General features: G+C 45.1%; 1 protein-coding gene across 1 annotated transcript in view; it reads left to right on the top strand.

The window, feature by feature from the left end:
* Nucleotides 1-4758: 4758 nt before the first annotated feature.
* FRMPD1 (FERM and PDZ domain containing 1) overlaps nt 4759-16844 on the top strand; it is an 83892-nt gene continuing 71806 nt past the window's right edge. The window contains exon 1 of the mRNA XM_080986665.1: nt 4759-5333. The gene's annotated coding sequence lies outside the window, so the exon portion shown is untranslated. The remainder of the gene's footprint in view (nt 5334-16844) is intronic.

A 16844-nucleotide genomic window follows, 5' to 3' on the forward strand; every position in this document is an offset into this window, starting at 1 on the left:
CCTTCCTGCCGCAGCAGTATCTGTTTATCCACTTGCACTGGCGTGCTTTCAAACTGCTAGGTTGGCAGGAGCTGGGACAGAGCAACGGGAGCTCACCCCAACGCAAGGATTCGAACCGCCAACCTTCTGACTGGCAAGGCCAAGAGGCTCAGTGGTTTAGACCACAGTACTACCCATGTCCCGTCTTCCCTTAATGGCCCAAGCTTGGCCAGGCTACCCAGGAATTCAAAACCTATAAGAAGCAGTTTCCAGGCGCAGGTGGAAAACTGTGGTACCTGGTTGTCCATCTGTCAAAAGGGCCTGTTTCGCACGAGAGCAGGTTGAGAGGCAATCCCCTAATGCGTGTGACCTTGATCACAAATCACCGACAGCAGGATAGTTGCATGTCCCACTGCGATCGCAGCTAGGCATCACAACAGGGGTGTAATTCAATTGCGGCGCAATGTGGATTTTGTTTTGGCTGCTTGCAGCCAGTAACCTGATTAAACGGAGCAGCCGTCGGTTCTGGCTTAAGACAACATCTGCCGTTGCATGGAATTAAGCCCGCGTCCCCTTCTCAAGACTGCGTACTTGGTCATTCCTTCATTCTGGCTCCCTGAATTGTCCCATATTGGCATTCTGATTTACAGAATTCTGGCTCCCTGAATTGTCCCATATTGGCACAATTGCAGGTAGCCATGTATGTCCAACAGGAATGTAAATCCCAAAGGCGCAAGGCAGAATAATGGCAAACCCACATTGCAGCACAGGTGGATGTTTGAGCCACACTTCTTGTTTTTAGTCAGACAGGATCATTTGGGTGGTGGCAACTGATGCCAAGCATTGTCCAGTGGAAGGATGCAGGTAGAGGTTTCTGGGTCTTAGCCTGGCACCCAAATTGCAGCTTTCAAACAGGAGCGTACAGCTGATTTGGGCAATAGATATAGGACACAATGCAGATTTTAACCTCTGGGGGAAACTCTGGAAAAGTGACTTGAAGTTTACAGCATGTTACTCTTTGAAGGAGAACTACTTGGAAATGATTTACAGCTGGTATTTAACTCCAAGTAGGCTTACTAAGATGTGTAAGACTGAATCAGACTAGTGCTGGGGATGCAAAGGTGGAGGGAACGTTCTGTCATATGTGGTGGACTTGTAAAAGGGCAAAAGAGTATTGGGGAAAGATCCATAATGAATTGGGAAAAAATGTTAAAAAGTACTTTCCCAAAAAAACCAGAGTCCTTTCTGTTGGGGATAATTCAGACTGAAATTCCCAGGTGTCAGAAAAGGTTATTTATGTACGCTACTACTGTGGCCCTTGTTTTGTTAGCCCAGAAATGGAAAACGAGCGAAGTTCCAACCAAAGAACTTACTGTTATGTATTGAAGTCCTCACCCTGGCCACCAGGAGTATCATGTATATAGTTTTCACTCAGGTCCACATCAGTTACTTTAGGCAGGAAACCCTGGGTTGTTGCTACAATGTTGACAGCTGGCTGCCTATAAAAGCAGGCCGGCTGAGCCAGTGTCGAAGCAATGATTCTTCAACGTCAACTTCGTTGGACTGGCCATGTTGTGTAGATGCCTGATGATCGTCTTCCAAAGCAACCACTCTATTCCGAACTTAAAAATGGAAAGCGTAATGCTATTGGTCAACAAAAGAGGCTTAAAGACTCTCAAGCCAAATCTTAAAAAAAAAATGTGGTATAAACACCAACGACTGGGAAACACTGGCCTGCGAACGCTCCAATTGGAGAACAGCCTTTACCAAAGGTGTCATGGGCTTTGAAGACGCTCGAACTCAGGATGCAAGGGAGAAACGTGCTAAGAGGAAGGCATGATTGGCAAACCTTCACTGTGATCAACTCCCGACCAGAAACCAATGTCCCCACTGTGGAAGGACATGTGGATTCAGAATTGGCCTCCACAGTCACTTACGGACTCCCTGTTAAGACTGTGTTCATGGAAGACAATCTTACTCGGCTATGAGTGATCGCAAAAGAAGATGATTGATCATCAATGCACAGGTTCAGAGAAGTTTCTCCTGATCTCGCTGCTTGAAGGTTCCTGAGGGATTAGAGTGAAGTCATGCAAGTGCTTCGTCACTGCTCTGCACTTTATATGAGAAGTCTGAGGAAAGCAGCGGCGTCTAGGGAGTTCACACATTCACACATTGGCAATTAGCAGTTATCTATAATTCATCCTCACTCCTTCCTTTGGCAGAGGCTGGAAGCACTGCAGACGCAGAATCCTGAGCCCCTTGGGAGCAGCAGGTGGAGGAGCATCGATGGACAACACACATGCCATAGAGAGATGTGACAATCTTTTCTGAGGTTAAGGGCTTCAGCAAGAGGTGCAGGTTTTAGGAGTTAAAGACGGAATTGGGATCCTCAGAAATCCTTTCTTCCCCGAGAGCAAAACCACCAAATGCCGCCCATCGTTAACAGTGAGATCCCATGCATGTTTACTCAGAAGTCAAATCTACTTTGCTCATTGGACTTACTCCCAGATAAGTACTCTGCCGATGGATAGAAAGGGCAATCCTATACTATACTTACCTGAGGGTAAGTCTCATTGAACTCATTGGTACTCACCCCTGGGCAGACATGTATAAGACTGTGCTCACATTCAAATTGTGAATCTATTTCATTCCATTAATTTTGTTCCACTTGGGGAGCAATCTGTGAAAATTTGTTAATATCTGTTGCTAGAAATTCAATTTCCAACCGTGTGTGTGTGTGTGAGAGAGAGAGAGAGAGAGAGAGAGAGAGAGAGAGAGAGAGAGGTCACCCAGATAAGCTTTTTCTACGAAAACTCTTATGCTGAGTAATTTAATATAAATCAAATTGCAATAGCAGCTTGCTAGAAGGAATGGGAAGTTGATGTCACTGTTCTGTTCCATCTTGTAATCCCTTGAGAGCCATTTCCAGCTGATTTTCAGCCTGGCTTTTAGTTCAAAAAAAGGCAGCCTCTGTTGAGTCCAAATCAGCTGGCAAACCCATAAGCCAAGGCCAGCTCAGGCTGATCCCCCAATGTCATCCTGAGTCATGTTTATAATTTGGTGTTGAATACCGTTTAAAAACTCCCTTCTCTGACTTATGAAACAGGCATCTCCTGCAGAACAGAATACAGCATCGAGCATCACACAGAGATCTGGTGTGCTATTATCAGAGAGAGGAAGGGATCATGTGATCTCAACAGTACTTACAGGGCAGGGAGTAGCTCATTAAAAATATGTGCCAGAGACACCAGAGGCATTGTTAATATCAGGATGGGAAGCTGAGCGAGATGAACTGGAAGTCCCCGCATAAATACAACACGGCCTTTAAACTTCAATCATGTGCTCCTGTTGAGGAGTACATGCCACTCACTCTCTGAGAATAATACACCAAGAGAACCGTCTCTTTGGGGAAGAGCTTGTGGTTCAGTGATAGAACAGGGGCCAATTTGCAAGTGTTTGGCACCACTTTCGAGTGAATTGGATGACGTCAGATTTTTGGCAAAATCCTGACCCCTCCCGCAGGTTAGGGCATTGAGGACTGGTTTTTTGGCCTTCTGTGAAATGTGTTGTTTGCACCGCCGAACGTTGCAGGAGAGAATTTGCAAGTGTTTGGCACCACTTTTGAGTGAATTGGACGACGTCAGATTTTTGGCAAAATCCTGACCCCCACGGGTTAGGGCGCTGGGGGCAGATTTTGTGGGGCGCCGTGAAACGTAGTATTGTCACCACCAATCATTGCAGAGGGCCTTTTCTGGGTGTTTGGTGCTGTTTTGAAGAGACGTTGGATTTTTGGCAAATCCCTGCCTCACGAATCAGGGCTCATTTTATGGCCTACTGTGAAACGTAGAGTTTGCACCGCCAAAGGTTGTAGGGGACCATTTGCAGGTGTTTGGCGCTGTTTTCTAGTGAATTGGACAATGTTGGATTTTTGGCGAAATCCTGACCCTGCGGGTTAGGGCACCAAGAACTGGTTTTTTTGCCTTCCGTAAAACATTCTATTTCCACTGCCAAACGTTTCAGGGGGCCCTTGTCAGTCTTTGACACCACTTTCGAGTGAATTGGACAGTGTTGGATTTTTGGCAAAAACCTGACCCTGTGGCGAGGGCAAATTTTGTGGGGTGGCGTGAAAGTCCCTGCTTCCAGTTGCCTCCCTCCTGAAGCTGCTTTTCCCTAGAAGAAGCAGCCATTGGGGTTTTATTGCATGCAGTTATATTTAACTTGCTGGTTTGCTCTCCACAGACCTTGTATCCAAGTAGTAGTAATAGTAGCAGTAGCAGTAGTAATTTATTTATACCCTGCCCATCTGGCTGGGTTTCAGCTAAACAAGCTTAGGATAGAACTACATGGAGATGGAAGGAAGAGACAGCCCCGACCAGAGTAGAATGGCAAATCCAGTTGATGGACTATGCCGAAATGGCAAAACTAACTGGGAAGCTCAAGAATCAAGAAAACAAGAAATTTAAAAAAGAATGGGAAATGTTTATAATTTATATGCAAAATTATGGTAAATAGGTTAAAACATTAGCAGGATTTTAAATACATTTGTAATGTAACAGAATGTATAGATAACTCAGGAAGATGAAAAACTGGAGATATATTTATATGTAGTTGTAAATGGAATGGACCCGTGGAAGGGATGGGGGGGAAGTCAGAAGATTCAGAGCAATTTAGTACTATTTTTTTATGTATGTTTATTTTCTCTTTGTTTTTCTTTTTCTCTTTTTGAAAATCAAATAAAAAGATTATAAAAAAGGGATGGAGCTACATGCAGTAGCTCATATATCAAGGGGCTAGTCATTATTTTTGCTCTTGACAAATGCAATGTTGTAATTAAATGGGACAGGTGACCATTTCTATCCTTGTACAAGGTAATTAAAACATTTGTTTGGATGCAGACTTGGATTGCACTTTGGGACTGTCACTATTTATCAGGTGAGATCCAGTCACACCCTAGTAAATTCAGCTTGCACAATTAAAGCTGATTTCAAGGTCTTGCGCAGCAAAACTGCTTCCCGGAAAGATCGGAGTTTGAATCACAGAATTTTGAATGCCTTGAATCACAGGCTCTCCAAGCAGCAGAGGCTCCAGCCGGCAGGGGCGGGGCTTTCCGGGCGGGGCGGGGCCCCAGAGCACAGCCCCCACCTGCCACTGCTGGCCGGATGGAGGCTCCCAGTTCTCGCTCGCTTGCAGTTGCTTCGTGCGGACGGAGCGGCGTAATTCAGGGTACCGTAATTCCCCGTCTCCTTTGCGCGCGCCGGCGGAAAAAGTTCCCCAGACCTCCGGCTCCTGAACGGCGGGACGTGGAGCTGGGAAAGCGCGCTCTGAGCATCACTCGGGCAGGTTTGGCGGCAGAGGTAAGCGTCCCGATCCTGCGCTTGAAATAAGCAAGGAGGGCGACTTAATCCCAGAGAAGCGAGCGCCGGGAGCGCAAGGCAATTTTGCGCTTCTTGAATTGAGTCGCCCTGATGGAGAGGCGTCCGACGGGGCTCTTTCTCTCGGCCGAGGCTGCCCTTCGCCTCCTGCGATTGCCAGGGAAGGCAGGCAGGGGGCAGGGAGAGGTGACGATCGCGGCTCCAAGCTGCAGGGCGCGCTTACCTCTGGGGGTCAAGCGCTGCCGTGCCACCCCATTCCTCGCTTGGGGTGCTCCGCTGCTTTCTAGGGGGCGTTCAGTATCCCTACCCCTGGCGGAAAGTGGCAGGCGGCTCTCGCACCCTCCGCGACCCTCTGTCCGTCCTCTGCGAGGATGGATTGAAATGGTGCGTTTTAACTTTTGCGATCCGGCCACTCCCTGCCGATCTGAAATCGCTTCCTCCCTCCCGCCTCCTAATGTCGCCGGAGAGTGAGTTTAAAGTAGGATAGCCAGATCGTAAGGCGCTTTGGTCAAAAATAACGCAACCCCCCGCTCCGCCCAATATTTCTGTTGTGCTTTACTTCTGCCTTCCATCAAGCAAGCCCCAAATGGAGATACTGCGCTTGGACTGTGGCCCCATCCAAAACCTAGTGGCATCAGCGCAGAGTAGTAGATCACATTGCTAGGAAGTCGATCCAATTGCATTCGGGACTGCCGCGTTCCTAACCTAGCTTCGCTCCCAGCCTGGAACTCAGGGAGCGCCTTGGCGTTCTGCGTAATGATGCTGAGTTCAATGCAACCTGCAATTTTGCGCGTCTCCTTCATGATCTGCTTTGAAAACGCTATTCTCGTGCTTCGTTTCTGTCGTTGTAACGCAGTATCGAACCCCTCGCAAAAAGGAGGCGGGGAAATCCTCAGGGTTAACTAATATGGGGTATTGGATCCTATCCATATGATCTTCCCAACGTCTCTTCTGGGTACACGCTAGGAAATCGCTCTGAGGATAAATAGCTGCCTTCATACTGGAGACATTTTGAGACATCTTATTATTTATTGACTTCATATACCGCCTTAGAGGGGACGCAGGTGGCGCTGTGGGTTAAACCACTGAGCCTAGGGCTTGCCGATCAGAAGGTCGGTGGTTCGAATCCCTACGACAGGGTGAGCTCCTGTTCCTCGGTCCCTGCTCCTGCCAACCTAGCAGTCCAAAAGCATGTCAAGTGCAAGTAGATAAATAGGTACCACTCTGGTGGGAAGGTAAACAGCGTTTCCGTGCGCTGCTCTGGTTTGCCAGAAGCGGCTTAGTCATGCTGGCCACATGACCCGGAAGCTGTACGCCGGCTCACTTGGCCCATAAAACAAGATGAGCGCCACAACCCCAGAGTTGGCCATAACTGGACCTAATGGTCAGGGGTCCCTTTACCTTTACCTACTGCCCTAGACCCGGAGGTCTCAGGGCAGTTCACAGAATAAAATCAAAATATAAAAGCACAAAATACATAATCAAAATAAAAACAACAACCCAATAACTCCCCCCTCCAAAAAAACAACAACAGCGAAATAGTGTGAGATATTCAAGCCCCAATAGACAGTCTCTGCAGAAATGCCATCCCTCCAAAGCAGGTTGTTCTCTGCCAAAAAATATTTCCCACCAAGTATTAAATTGGGCTAAACACATAATGAACTGAGTAGCAATAATCTAGGCCAGGCTATGTGCATTTTACCCTCTCCTCTGGCTCCAGTGTGACACCACTGCCAGTGGTTGAAGCTCAGCACATGTGGCGTGAGCCAACATCCATAGGTACTCTGCCGTTTTTTGAGAAATACGTCTGGTTCACTTTCCCTTAAACCAGCTTCCATCCAGTTTGAAAACGGAAGCCAAAGTTAGGCCGAGGTGTGTACACTTCCGGCAGCCATTGCACATGCTCAAATGACAGTGCCAGTGAATAATTGGAGTTCCGTGCAGGGGAAACAAGTCAGGTAATGCATATCAGGTGAAGACACCCCCTGCCCTCTCTCTGGTCTGTACAGCAACTTTAAAAAATGGCTTGAAATGTAGCAGGACGGGGGAGGAAGCAACCTTGTTGCATTTCAAGCTGCTACTGTGTTCAAAGACAAAGCATGACCGACTGCTGATGGTTTTCCACAGTCTTCAGTTGCTACCAGATGACTGTCAATTGAGCAGTCCTCCCAGCTGGTTTCCAGGGAGATGAGATGACCGTGGCTATTTAATGACCGTTTATTCCTATTTGTTTGCAGGGAGGTTAGATGATGCTCAGTCAAAACAAGTGTTATCCCACACATTCTTTTCTGCAAAAAAAAGTCTGATATCTTGCGGGAGCAGGTTTGTGTTGCAAGCACTGCCAATCAACAATAACTGCTCGGTCTGGATTTTCTGCTTTGTGACTGAATCCCACCCAAAAATTAGACTGGAAGTGCCCACAGTTTGTGGGGAGGCCCTACAGCAGCAGCTGTTTGCTGGGCAGTCATTCTGATTTGTCTGCAAGGACAATTGCATCAAGCAACTGTGAACTCGTACTTTCAAGTGCATTTCCCCACAAGGGGCAACTCGTTTGATTTGGGGGGGGGTGGCTGTTGCAGAAAAGCGCAAAATCCCCTTTAACTTTGCAACCTTAATTTGCAAATCCCACCTGCAAAATCTCCTGGAGATACCCAGGATTGAAGTTGAGACCTTCTGTAAGCAAAGTCCTTCCTTTATAGAGCTCCTGCTACTCAGGACTTCTGTTAGGGTGGGCCTGGTGAAAAAGTAAACAGTGCTCCTGTACCTTTAATAAGGTAAAGGGACCCCTGACCATTAAGTCCAGTCGTGGCCGACTCTGGGGTTGCAGCGCTCATCTCGCTTTATTGGCTGAGGGAGCTGGCGTACAGCTTCTGGGTCATGCAGCCAGCATGACTAAGCCGCTTCTGGCGAACCAGAGCAGCACACGGAAACGCCGTTTACCTTCCCGCCGGAGTGGTACCTACTTATCTACTTGCACTTTGACGTGCTTTCAAACTGCTAGGTGGGCAGGAGCAGGGACCAGGCAACGGGAGCTCACCCCGTCACGGGGATTCGAACCACTGACCTTCTGATCAGCAAGTCCTAGGCTCTGTGGTTTAACCCACAGCACCACCCGTGTCCCTGTACCTTTAATAGCTGTGCCTAAAAGTTTACACAGCTAATTAAAGGCACCAGGGACCTGTCTGGTCCCCCCCCCCCCCCCTTCCAGCAGATTATGCTAGCTAGCTCCTTTTTAACTATCCTGTGGATGAGAGATTTTTGCAGATTCAGACTGCTGTAATGGAGAAATGAGGAGAGCTACACCTGGCAGAACTCGAGGGAGCTATACCTGGCACAACCCCTTCTATACAGGGGTTAAAGGTGCACAGCATCATCCCATTCTTGCATCTAAAGTTCCATGACCTCAGGACTGAACAGCTTGCAGAAATAGCAATCCAGGTGCAAATTTGAAAGTACAACTTGGTTGCAAATGCCTGGCTGTCAGCTGGGAACAAGAGCATGAAATATTCACAGGCTAATGATCGCCCTTTCCACAAAGAAGCACAGATCAGGCACTGCTTGGTTTTGTTTTTTAAAGTTTGGATGTTTAGTAAAAGCAGGATTTGACATCCTGCCTGTTCATTAGGTAGGCGTGTGCTTGGCAGTTGTTGGGCCATTGTTTGGATGCGCATATATCTGGGCTGGGAGAAAGTTTGGCGTTAGTTCTATAGTGCCACTAGCAATGTGAATTTAAAGCCCAACAAAAGCATTGCCAGCTTTTTTTTTTCTTTTTCATTTTATTTGCTCTCCTCCCATTTCTCTCCACTGCCACCTGCTATTTTATTTATCTAAAATACAATTTATTAAGGTTTATAGAGAAAAACATGAAACTTAATATCTTTTCCCTTTTTTAAACCAAACCAAGACTTTATTTAGATACAGTAAAATCATGAAGGGGGGAGGAGAAATAGAGAAGGAAGAATATATATATATATATATATATATAATATATATATAGAGAATATATATATAGAGAATATATAGATAGAAAAATTACTTACCGAAACTTACTGGAAGAATATGAAATCAGGATAACAAACTTTTTATAAAAGAATGGAAATGGTTTATTGAATATTTACAGATAAATTGCAAACAAATAAAAACACTGGCAGGATTATTGTAAAAACCTGCAGTTTCACAAGAGTATATATTTAAAGTAGATAATTAAATGAGCAAATTAAATAAATTTGGATATGCAGAAGATATTTTAAAAAAATTTAAGGAACTGCAGAAAGATGGGGAAGGAAGTCAAACTTTGAAATGTTAACATGATTGTAAAACTAAGGAAATGTATCAATTTGAAAAGTATAAATAAAAACTTTGTTAAAAAGATACAGTGGTACCTCTGGTTGCGAATGGGATCTGTTCCGTAGGCCTGTTCACAACATGAAAAGCCTGCAACTTGAAGCACTGTATCTGTGTAGGTGTGGTGCTTGTGCACATGCGCGAAGCGCGATTTAGCGCTACTGCGCATGAGCGAGCGGCGAAACCCGGAAGTAACCCTTTCCAGTATTTCCAGGTCGCCGCGGGACGCAACCTGAAAAACTGTAACATGAAGCAAACGTAACATGAGGTATGACTGTAATTGTTATGGGGGGAAAGGGGGGAAGAGAAAGATGGAAAAATAAAATTGAATTGGATGAAGTGCATATTGTGTTTAAATAGCAGACAGATGAAGAATTGGAAGTTCTTTACTTTTCTTCCCACCATCTGACATTTTAGACGCTCGTCAGGTAAAGTTTTTCCTGACATGGGTATGGTGATGGAGGAAATTATCACACATGCTAAGAGTGCCACATCTCTGAGAGAAATTATGGCAAGGGGTGTGTACATGCTTATTTTCCTACAGAGATGAACCCATGGCACTCACACAGTATAATAATTGTGCTTATTGGACTAATGACTCTCGCAATGCAACTCAGTGGAATTTATTCAAATAGATTTTGGGATATCTGTATATTTCTGTAACAGAGAAGCAAGGTTGGGATTTCCCCCAGGCACAAGGGCTATTGCCAGTCCGGTGGGCTGCTCCTATACATATTTAGTCTAAGGAAAATCACACTGAGCTCTAGGGGACTTGCATTCAAGAAAGTATACACAGGACTGGAGCCATAGTGAGTTAAAGTTACAGTACTGTTTAAATTATAGATTTGGAAGTTGTTTTGTCCTGACATGGTCTTCTTAGATCTAGTTCAGCATGGACTTTCCTCACTCGGTGACAGCAGCAGTAAGTGACAAGTTGCACGCCTTCACAGATCAAATCCTACAGATTTCATCATGCAAACGATTTCTGCCGAAATACTTCAGGCCCTGTGCTTTTCAAGATGATCAAACAAACCACAGATGATGAAACCATGGCTCGTTTCTCTAAAGTTGCTTTGTTTTCCAACTTCTCGTGCCTTGTCCTTTGGCACTTTGGCAAGCTTCTGGGGTCAAGTGGTCAAACAAATCATAGTTAAGGAAAAGTGTGTTGTTGTTGTTGTTGTTTATACCCTGCCCATCTGGCTGGGTTTCTCCAGCCACTCTGGGCAGCTTCCAGCATGCACAATGCCAAGCTATGCTTTAAACACATGCAATGTTCATGCACAATGCCAAGCTATGCTTTAAGCATGCACAATGTTCATGCACAGTGCCAAGCTATGCCTTAAACATATCAAGGTTTGCAAGCCAGCAACAAACCATGGCTTCAGATCATAGTTTGTTGACAGCAAACAAACTCTAGTTAAGCCGCTGGGCCAGGGTTCACAGATAATGCCAATCAATGGCTTAATAAACCCTGGTTTATCATGTGCAAACCAGGCCACTGAAGGTTTGTTTATTTAGCAAACTGTATATATCTCTGGATTGTAAATTGAAACTCTTAAGTGGTGTAGAGGAAGCCATGTACTTTCAATGCACACTGACTGAACTTTAAATGCATGGTGTGGATTTGCCTGCACTATTCCCCTTCCTCCATCCTATTTGGCTTCAAAACCGTGGTCAGCAGAAAACTATGGCTCCTTTAAAAGATCAGTTGTGGATGTGTTTCCTTTGAAGACAGTTCATTACTTCCATCCAAGGCAACATGCTGCTATAGGGAGGGGGGTGCCAGGGGATATTGGGGGAGTCTTTAGGGAAGGGATGGGGAGCCAGGAGCCCTCTAGGGGTTGGTGGATATGACTCCTCTTATCCCTTGGTCTCTGGAGAGCTGCCCATTCTCCATCTCTGCCTGAGGGTGTGTTATCAGTTCCTGTGGACAAGAAGAGTGAGGGTAAGAGCCTTGGCCAGCATCCAATTGGAACTGAATGTACACCCTTGAACAATTTCCCAGAACCCTTTGCACTGTGTGCAGATTGCGTAACAAACATGCAAGAATTCCTTGGCAGGCCAGCCAGTTGGAAGGGGTTCTCTGAAAAGCAGAAAGCTCGACAGCCACTTCTTAATAGGACATGTGGACAAAGATTTCATCCTCCAAATGAAGGCCAGTGGGTGGGTTTGTTTGTTTTTGACAAAGTAATAATCATAAATGAATAAGAATAAAAATGTGCACTCCACCCTCGAGACCATTCCATTGTAACAATCCAACCTCCCAAAATTTCAACACCTCTAGCTATGGTTTGACCCCTTTCTGTTTTAACAGTACAAATTCTACAAACACCCTCCATATCTCCTCAAAATAATTTCTCCTGCGTATTCCCCTTCTTACTTTAATGGTGCATGTTAATTTATCGTTAATAGCTATATCCCACACCTCTTTATACCATTCTTCTACTTTATATTCCACTTGCCCCTTCCACTTCCTGGCTATAATAATTTGTGCAACTGTCAATAAATTTGTGAGCAAGTCCTTCATAGCCTGCGAACCTTCCACCCCTTCGTCAATTGATAATAATGTTACCTCTGGACTTTCAGCCAGCTTTAACCCGGTGGTTTCTGTTATCTCCTTAAGCACCCTTTGCCAAAAAATTTGTACATATTTGCACCCCCACCACATGTGAACGTAATTCCCTGTTTCCTGGCATCCCCTCCAACGTAACACCGAATATTCCTTGTTTATTTGATTTCATCTGACTGGTGTTAAAGAAGGCCAGTTTTTAATCATGTGGGTCTCTTGCCCTTTGTCCAAGCAGCTTGGGGCAGTGGGCACAGGGAAGGTTCTTAGCTCTGTGGAGGATGCCAGGTTTGCATGCTGAAAATGCCAGGTTGATCCTCATTAGCTCTATAGGTAAGACTGGGAGCATCCCCAATCTGAAACCCTGAGAGGTGCTGGCAATCCGTGTTGTCAGTACAGTGGCACCTTCATTCTCAAACTTGATCCGTTCTGGAAGTCCGTTCCAAAACCAAAGCGTTCCAAAACCAAGGTGCACTTTCCCATAGAAAGTAATGCAAAACGGATTAATCCGTTCCAGACTTTTAAAAACAACCCCTGAAACAGCAATTTAACATGAATTTTACTATCTAACGAGACCATTGATCCATAAAATGAAAGCAATAAACCATGTGCTGCAGTCACACAATCTATCTATCAATCAGTAGCTGAACTGGGTTCCACACAGTCACAAAAACAAAACAAAAAAGAGCCGCAAAAACACAAAATAGATTGCACTCAGATTGGAAGTGTGGCACTCAAAACGGAAGTGTTACTCTGAAACTGAAGTGTATCACTCAAAACGGAGCACATTTGGCTTCCAAAAAGGGTTCGCAAACCGAACACTTACTTCCGGGTTTGCAGAGTTTGGGTTCCAAGTTGTTTGAGTACCAAGGCATTTGAGAACCAAGGTACCACTGTATAGATGGAACAGTGGTTTGGCTCAAGGCTGCTTTGTGTGTTGCTATCCTCTCAACAGTCTTGTGAGTTACGATAGGCAGACAAATAGTGATTGTCTCTAAGTGTTGGGTTCATGTCTGAGCAGCGACTTGAGCTGAGGTCTCTCGAGTCCACCTTCAATGCATCGCATCACGTTAACTCATTCATTGGTTGAGCATTGCTCCTATATTAGAGGTAAATCTAAGTAAACTATCCTTATTGGGGTAAAGATGCTCTGTTCCGTTGAGCTAAACTAAAGGGTAAATCCCCACTAAGTTTCCCCCTTTTACTGCTGGAATCTCCAACTTTTTAAAATATATACTTTATTAAAAATTTCTCAGTTTATAAAAGTATGTGCAATGTCTCTTTTTTCAAGTTGTGTTTTTGACCGATCAGTTTCGTTTGTTGTGAGACATTAGTATTACATTAGGAAGAAAAGGGGGAAAGAGGTGGGGGGGATGGTGAGGGGTGTGTGGAGTGGCAATGCTTCTATTTTTCTGCTTAGTGTATGTGTGGGGTTTTGTGTCAGTGTCACTTTTGTGGGTTCTCTTTACTATTTGCTTGTATTTCTTTGGTGGTGAGAGAAGTTGGGGGTGGCCTAGGGGGTGGTTGGTTGTCTTTGATTGGCTGTAATGAAATTTGTTTTCGTGTGTGAGTGGGGTGTGGGTGTGTGTTTTGGATCAGGTTAGCCATACAGTGGTACCTCAGGTTACAGACGCTTCAGGTTACAGACTCCACTAACCCAGAAATAGTACCTCAGGTTAAGAACTTTGCTTCAGGATGAGAACAGAAATCGTGTGGCGGCAGCAGGAGGCCCCATTAGCTAAAGTCACACCTCAGGTTAAGAACAGTTTCAGGTTAAGAACGGACCTCCAGAACGAATTAAGTTCTTAACCTGACTGTATTGATTTGTGTGCTGTTGGAGGATGCTTGTTGTTTTGTTGGGCTGTGTATGTGATAAAGGGTAACCATATCGGGGTGAAGGCGTCTTCTATTTGTTCCCATGTCTGTTTCAGATTATTGGTTAGTTTTTCTAATAAGGCTGTTTCCCATACAATTTGATACCGGTCTATGCGTACTCCTGACAGGTCTCTCCAGTGTCTGGCTATGATGTTTCTGGCTGCTGAGACTAGGTGGGTTATGAGCTCTTTGTGATGTGAGTGGGCATTGTTATCTTGGAAGATGTTTAGTAGGGCCAGTTGTGAGGTGACTTCTAATACTTGCTTAGTTATTTTACATATTTCTTGTATGATTGATGTCCAGAAATGTTGGATTTTAGGACATTCCCACCACATGTGCCTGTGGAGGTGCATCCTCTCCAGCATTTTGGTGAGGTTCCTGGGCGTATTGGTGTTAGTTTCCATGGTGTTAGGTACCACCTGTAAGTGAGTTTCAGAGTGCGTTCTTGTCTTTTCGCTCATATGGATTTAAAGGGAGGTTGAATCTCCTGGCTTTTTCAGGTCCCACCATTCTATCCTGCGTACTCTTGCCACATGGAGTGCTTTCATAGATAAACCATAAGTAAATATAAGGTAAAGGGACGCCTGATCATTAGGTCCAGTCGTGACTGACTCTGGGGTTGCGGCGCTCATCTCACTTTATTGCCGAGGGAGCCGGCGTACAGCTTCCGGGTCATGTGGCCAGCATGACTAAGCCACTTCTGGCGAACCAGAGCAGCGCATGGAAACGCCATTTACCTTCCCGCTGGAGCGCTACCTATTTATCTACTTGCACTTTGACGTGCTTTTGAACTGCTAGGTTGGCAGGAGCAGGGACTGAGCAACGGGAGCTCACCCTGTCACGGGGATTCAAACCGCCGACCTTCTGATTGGCAAGTCCTAGGCTCTGTGGTTTAACCCACAGCGCCACCCACGTCCCTATAAATAAATATAGTTCCCCCCAAAAAACGTATTGATCCATGTTTGTTGTTGTTTGTAGCACAGTAATGCAAGTTTCGCAGAGCTCCTCTAGGCTGCTTTAAGCTAGAAAGACCCAAGGTTACTGGCGCTGATGTTATAGGGTGCTAAATTGTTCTTTGTGGCTTACCTCTATATTAGCAAGGATTTTCAGAAGAAATGAAAGTTCCGGTAGATGCCGCAGTGTTTTTGGCAAATCAGCTTTTGACTAAACCTGTGAGCCTGCTTTCAGTACCATCCCCACCCCATTACTAAGTGTGCAGTCTTTGATCGCTTGATTAATCAACTAGAGATTTACTGGAATAACCAGTGGGGGGGTCAGTTATAATAGGTGGACTATGTGTTTACATGTATTTACATTTTCAAAGCTATTTTTGAAATGAAAAGGAATCAAAAAGGTAAATACTGACAATTATTCCGTCTAACAAACAGATGCCAAGAATGATGATTTTGCAAAAACTCATGCTTGGTTGAATAACTGAAAAGGTGTCTTTATTCTGGTTTTGATGATGCGCACATTTACCTAAGTTTAATTTGGTTAAAAGGCAGGTGGTCCTCCAGAAACACTTCTGAATACGTAGGCACAAAGATATCTGTGAACTCTCATTGATTCTCTGACCCTGTAGAAGGCTTCTGAACTTTAATGCTTTAATTTATTATTATTTGTTTTGTAGTTTGTGCATCGCTAAGCGTGTGCAAAGAACATTAACCATACTTTTTCTTTTTTTGTATTCCATTATTTCATTAAATAAATAAAAATAAAAGGTGGGTGGCAAGTCGAGGACCCTAAGCGTTACTGAATAAGTAACAGCCACTTAATATCTTAAAAACTGATATGATTATGGTGACCATACACAAAGGAGGACAAGGGCTTTAAGAATTACGTAGAAGAGAGAATTTCGAAGGTGCCTTTATTAAATCTCTTTGATGCAAAACTGTCCTCTCTTGCATTTGGCCACCCCTAGGTACAAAAGTACGCAGGTACTTTTTTTTGAGGGACGTGGGTGGCACTGTGGGTTAAACCACAGAGCCTAGGGCTTGCTGATCGGAAGGTCGGCGGTTTGAATCCCCGCAACAGGGTGAGCTCCCGTTGCTCGGTCCCTGCTCCTGCCAACCTAGCAGTTCAAAAACACGCCAGTGCAAGTAGATAAATAGCTACCACTCCGGCGGGAAGGTAAACGGCGTTTCCGTGCACTGCTCTGGTTCGCCAGAAGCAGCTTAGTCATGCTGGCCACATGACCCGGAAGCTGCATGCCAGCTCCCTCGGCCAATAAAGCGAGATGAGCGCCGCAACCCCAGAGTCGGCCACGACTGGACCTAATGGTCAGGGGTCCCTTTACCTTAACTTTACTAGGTACAAAAGTGCACCTGAGCTTAAATGCCGAAATATTCAGGCAACTTTGTCCATTCTGAGCATGCCCACTCCTGTTGTTCTTTTAATGGTGTTTGATACAGCAGGCCTTTCCTGGCATAGCCGTACTCTTCAACTGTTAAATTTCTGAGCTTCGGTCTGCTGTTAAAGCAAAGCTGGAAAAGAGGTGGCGATGCCAGAATCACCATCTTCCTCTTCCTTTCTAATTATTAAAAGGAATGGGTACCCTGCCTTGTCTCAGATCTGATAGAGATTTAATGCACTCTAATTATTCCTGATGCAATTTCCTCTCAGTTGTTCTGGTTTCTCTTTTCCTGCATTTCTGACTGGCAACAGCTATTCTCCCATATTCCTTTTGCAGAGCTTATGATAAAAGTATG

The sequence above is a fragment of the Podarcis pityusensis genome (genome assembly GCF_964106645.2).
Source record: "Podarcis pityusensis genome assembly, chromosome: 17".
Classification (NCBI taxonomy): Eukaryota; Metazoa; Chordata; class Lepidosauria; order Squamata; family Lacertidae; genus Podarcis; species Podarcis pityusensis.